At 38.0% G+C, this 5,684-nt stretch overlaps 1 protein-coding gene across 3 annotated transcripts in view; it reads right to left on the bottom strand.

Annotated features, from left to right (window-relative positions):
- MAGI2 (membrane associated guanylate kinase, WW and PDZ domain containing 2) overlaps positions 1 to 5,684 on the bottom strand; it is a 1,320,571-nt gene that overhangs the window by 1,123,440 nt on the left and 191,447 nt on the right. The gene's annotated exons all lie outside the window — the stretch shown is intronic.

The following is a 5,684-nucleotide window of genomic DNA, read 5'->3' as shown; positions in this document are numbered from 1 at the left end:
TATCACCCAGCTGCCCTATCCCTCCCACCCCCCACCACTCCAGCAACTCTCAGTTTATTTCCTGAGATTAAGAATCCCTCATATCAGTGAGGTCGTATGATACATGTCTTTCTCTGATTGACTTATTTCGCTCAGCATAACACTCTCCAGTTCCACCCACGTTGTTGCAAATGACAAGATTTTATTCCTTTTGATGGCTGCATAATATGCCATTGTATATATATACCACTTCTTCTTTATCCATTCATCTGTCGATGGACATCTTGGCTCTTTCCACAGTTTGGCTATTGTGGACATTGCTGCTATAAACATCGGGGTGCACGTACCCATTCGAATCCCTACATTTGTAACTTTGGGGTAAATACCCAGTAGTACAATTGCTGGATCGTATGGTAGCTCTATTTTCAACTTTTTGAGGAACCTCCATACTGTTTTCCAGAGTGGCTGCACCAGCTTGCGTTCCCACCAACACTGTAGGAGGGTTCCCCTTTCTCCGCATCCCCGCCAACATCTGTCATTTCATGACTTGTTAATTTTAGCCATTCTCACTGGTGTGAGGTGATATCTCATTGAGGTTTTGATTTGGATTTCCCTGATGCTGAGCGATATTGAGCACTTTTTCACATGTTTGTTGGCCATTGGATGTTTTCTTTGGAAAAATGTCTGTTCATGTCTTCTGCCCATTTCTTGATTGGATCATTTGTTCTTTGGGTGTTGAGTTTGATAAGTTCTTTATAGATTTTGGATACTAGTCCTTTATCTGATATGTCATTTGCAAATATCTTCTCCCATTCTGTCGGTTGTCTTTTGGTTTTGTTGACTGTTTCTTTTGCTGTGAAAAAGCTTTTTATCTCAATGAAGTCCCAATAGTTCATTTTTGCCCTTCCTTCCCTTGCCTTTGGTGATGTTTCTAGGGAGAAGTTGCTGCGGCTGAGGTCGAAGAGGTTGCTGCCTGTGTTCTCCTTTAGGATTTTGATGGACTCCTGTCTCACATTTAGGTCTTTCAACCATTTGGAGTCTATTTTTGTGTGGGGTGTAAGGAAATGGTCCAGTTTCATTCATCTGCATGTGGCTGTCCAATTTTCCCAACACCGTTTGTTGAAGAGACTGTCTTTTTTCCATTGGACATTCTTTCCTGCTTTGTCGAAGATTAGTTGACCATAGAGTTGAGGGTCCATTTCTGGGTTCTCTATTCTGTTCCATTGATCTTTGTGTCTGTTTTTGTGCCAGTACCATACTGTCTTGATGATGACAGCTTTGTGATAGAGCTGGAAGTCTGGAATTGTGATGCCGCCAGCTTTGCTTTTTTTTTCAACATTCCTCTGGCTATGCGGGGTCTTTTCTGGTTCCATACAAATTTTAGGATTATTTGTTCCATTTCTTTGAAAAAAGTAGATGGTATTTTGATGGGGATTGCGTTGAATGTGTAGATTGCTCTAGGTAGCATTGACATCTTCACAAAATTTGTTCTTCCAATCCATGAGCATGGAACGTCTTTCCATTTCTTTGTGTCTTCCTCAATTTGTTTCATGAGTATTTTATAGTTTTCTGAGTGCAGATCCTTTGCCTCTTTGGTTAGATTTATTCCTAGGTATCTTATGGTTTTGGGTGCAATTGTAATTGGGATCGACTCCTTAATTTCTCTTTCTTCTGTCTTGTTGTTGGTGCATAGGAATGCCACTGACTTCTGTGCATTGATTTTATATCCTGCCACTTTACTGAATTCCTGTATGAGTTCTAGCAGTTTTGGGGTGGAGTCTTTTGGGTTTTCCACATAAAGTATCATATCATCTACAAACAGTGAGGGTTTGACTTCTTCTTTGCTGATTTGGATGCCTTTGATTTCTTTTTGTTGTCTGATTGCTGTGGCTAGGACTTCTATGTTGAATAGCAGTGGTAGATAGTGGACATCCCTGGCACGTTCCTGACCTTAGGGGGAAAGCTCTCAGTTTTCCCCATTGAGAATGATATTTGCTGTAGGTTTTTCATAGATGGCTTTTATGATATTGAGGTATGTACCCTCTATGCCTATACTCTGAAGAGTTTTGATCAAGAAAGGAAGCTGTACTTTGTCAAATGCTTTTTCTGCATCTGTTGAGAGGATCATATGATTCTTGTTCTTTCTTTTGTTAATGTATTGTATCACGTTGATTGATTTGCGGATGTTGAACCAACCTTGCAGCCCAGGAATAAATCCCACTTGGTCGTGGTGAATAACCCTTTTAATGTACTGTTGGATCCTATTGGCTAGTATTTTGGTGACAATTTTTGCATCCATGTTCATCAAGGATATTGGTCTGTAATTCTCCTTTTTGATGGGGTCTTTGTCTGGTTTGGGGATCAAGGTAATGGTGGCCTCATAAAATGAGTTTGGAAGTTTTCCTTCCATTTCTATTTTTTGGAAGAGTTTCAGAAGAATAGGTATTAATTCTTCTTGAAATGTTTGGTAGAATTCCCCTGGGAAGCCATCTGGCCCTGGGCTCTTGTTTGTTGGGAGATTTTTGATGACTGCTTCACTTTCCTTGGTGGTTATAGGTCTGTTCAGGTTTTCTATTTCTTCCTGGTTCAGGTTTGGTAGTTGATACATCTCTAGGAATGCATCCATTTCTTCCAGGTCTAATTTGTTGGCACAGAGTTGCTCATAATATGTTCTTAGAATTGTTTGTATTTCTTTGGTGTTGGTTGTGATCTCTCCTCTTTCATTCATGATTTTGTTGATTTGGGTCATTTCTCTTTTCTTTTTGGTAAGTCTGGCCAGGGGTTTATCAATCTTGTTAATTCTTTCAAAGAACCAGCTCCTACTTTCGTTGATCTGTTCTACTGTTCTTTTGGTTTCTAGTTCATTGATTTCTGCTCTGATCTTTATTATTTCTCTTCTCCTGCTGGGTTTAGGCTTTATTTGCTGTTCTTTCTCCAGCTCCTTTAGGTGTAGGGTTAGGTTGTGTACTTGAGACCTTTCTTGTTTCTTGAGAAAGGCTTGTATTGCTATATACTTTCCTCTCAGGACTGCCTTTGCTGTATCCCAAATATTTTGAACAGTTGTGTTTTCATTTTCATTGGTTTCCATGAATTTTTAAAATTCTTCTTTAATTTCCTGGTTGACCCATTCATTCTTATTAGTATGCTCTTTAGTCTCCATGTATTTGAGTTCTTTCTGACTTTCCTCTTGTGATTGACTTCTAGTTTCAAAGCATTGTGGTCTGAAAATAGGCAGGGAATGATCCCAATCTTTTGGTACCAGATGAGACCTGATTTGTGACCTAGGATGTGATCTATTCTGGAGAATGTTCCATGGGCACTAGAGAAGAATGTGTATTCCATTGCTTTGGGATGAAATGTTCTGAATATATCTGTGAAGTCCATTTGGTCCAGTGTGTCATTTAAGGTCTTTATTTCCTTGTTGATCTTTTGCTTAGATCATCTGTCCATTTCAGTGAGGGGGTTGTTAAAGTCCCCTACTATTATTGTATTGCTGTCAATGTGTTTCTTTCCTTTTGTTATTAATTGCCTTATATAATTGGCTGCTCCCATGTCAGGGGCATAGATATTTACAATTGTTAGATCTTCTTGTTGGATAGACCCTCTAAGTAGGATATAATGTCCTTCCTCATCTCTTATTACAGTCTTTGGTTTAAAATCTAATTTGTCTGACATAAGGATTGCCACCCCCGCTTTCTTTTGGTGTCCATTAGCATGGTAAATGGTTTTCCACCCCCTCACTTTCAATCTGGGGGTGTCTTTGGGTCTAAAATGAGTCTCTTGCAGACAGCATATCAATGAGTCTTGCTTTTTTATCCTATCTGATAGCTTGTGTCTTTTGATTGGGGCATTTAGACCATTTACTTTCAGGGTAACTATTGAAAGATAGGAATTTAGTGCCATTGTATTGCCTGTAAGGTGACTGTTACTGTATATTGTCTGTGTTCCTTTCTGGTCTCTGTTGCTTTTAGGCTCTCTCTTTGCTTAGAGGACCCCTTTCAAGATTTCTTGTAGGGCTGGATTCGTGTTTGCAAATTCCTTTAGTTTTTGTTTGTCCTGGAAGCTTTTTATCTCTCCTTCTATTTTCAATGACAGCCTAGCTGGATATAGTATTCTTGGCTGCATATTTTTCTCATTTAGTGCTCTGAATATATCATGCCAGTCCTTTCTGGCCTGCCAGGTCTCTGTGGATAGGTCTGTTGCCAATCTAATGTTTCTTCCATTGTAGGTTACATATCTCTTGTCCCGAGCTGCTTTCAGGATTTTCTCTTTGTGTCTGAGATTCGTAAGTTTTACTATTAGATGTCGGGGTGTCGACCTATTTTTATTGATTTTGAGAGGGGTTCTCCGTGCCTCCTGGATTTTGATGCCTGTTTCCTTCCCCAAATTAGGGAAGTTCTCTGCTGTAATTTGCTCCAATATACCTTCTGCCCCTCTCTCTCTTTCTTCTTCTTCTGGGATCCCAATTATTCTAATGTTGTTTCATCTTATGGTATCGCTTCTCTCTCAAATTCTGCCCTCGTGATCCAGTAGTTGTTCATCTCTCTTTTTCTCAGCTTCTTTATTTTCCATCATTTGGTCTTCTATCTCACTGATTCTTTCTTCTGCCTCATTTATCCTAGCAGTGAGAGCCTCCATTTTTTATTGCACTTCATTAATGGCCTTTTTGATTTCTACTTGGTTAGATTTTAGTTCTTTTATTTCTCCAGAAAGGGTTTCTCTAATAACTTCCATGTTTTTTTCAAGCCCAGCTAGTATCTTTAAAATCATCATTCTGAACTCTAGTTTCGACATCGTACTAATGTCCATATTGATTAGGCCCCTACAGTTGGTACTGCCTCTTGTTCTTTTTGTTGAGGTGATTTTTTCCATCTTGTCATTTTGTCCAGAGGAGAACAGATGAATGAGAGAACAAACTGCAAACAGGGTAACAACGTCCCCAGAAAATATACACTAAACAAATCAGAAAAGACTTGAAACCGGGGGAAAAGAAAGGGAAAGAAAGGAAAAAGAAAAAGAAAAAAAAAGAAAAAGATAAAAACAAAAACAAAAACAAAAGAAAATAAACAGAATATGATCAAATATGATCAGGCTGGTGCACAGATCAGTGCCACACACTAGATTTTGGATGTATTTTGGTCTGTTAGAAGAAAGTGCCTCCCAAAATTTTAAAGAAAGAAAAACTTATATATGTACAAAAAGGAGGGTTAATACGATGAAGGGATGGAATATGACTGTAAAGATGAAAATTATAAAAGATTTTATAAAAGGAATTGATAAGAAGCTGTTTGAAAAAAGAAAGAAGAGGATTTAAAAAAAAGGGAGAGAATGTGATCAGGCAGGAGACTAGAACAAAGCCATACACTAGAGATTTAGGGTATATTTTGATCTGTTAGAAGAAACTGTATCTCAAAATTTTAAAGAGAGAACAACATATATATATATATATATATATACCAAAAATAAGGGTAACTACTATGAAGGGATAGAATATGACTCTAAAAATGAAAAATAAAAAATATATTTTTAAAAAAGGGATTGATAAGATGTTGGTTGAAAAAGGGAAAAAGAAAAATTCAAAAAAAAAAGAAAGAAAAGACAGTTAAAAAAAAAATTAACTGAAAGACTAAAGAATCATGGTAAAAAAGCCATGAATTCTATGTGCTGTATTCCCCTAGTGCTGGAGTGCTGCCGTTCTCATTGAT

Source organism: Phoca vitulina, unplaced genomic scaffold (assembly GCF_004348235.1).
Source record: "Phoca vitulina isolate PV1807 unplaced genomic scaffold, GSC_HSeal_1.0 scaffold4, whole genome shotgun sequence".
Lineage (NCBI taxonomy): Eukaryota > Metazoa > Chordata > Mammalia > Carnivora > Phocidae > Phoca > Phoca vitulina.
This window is presented reverse-complemented; position numbering and strand designations above follow the sequence as displayed.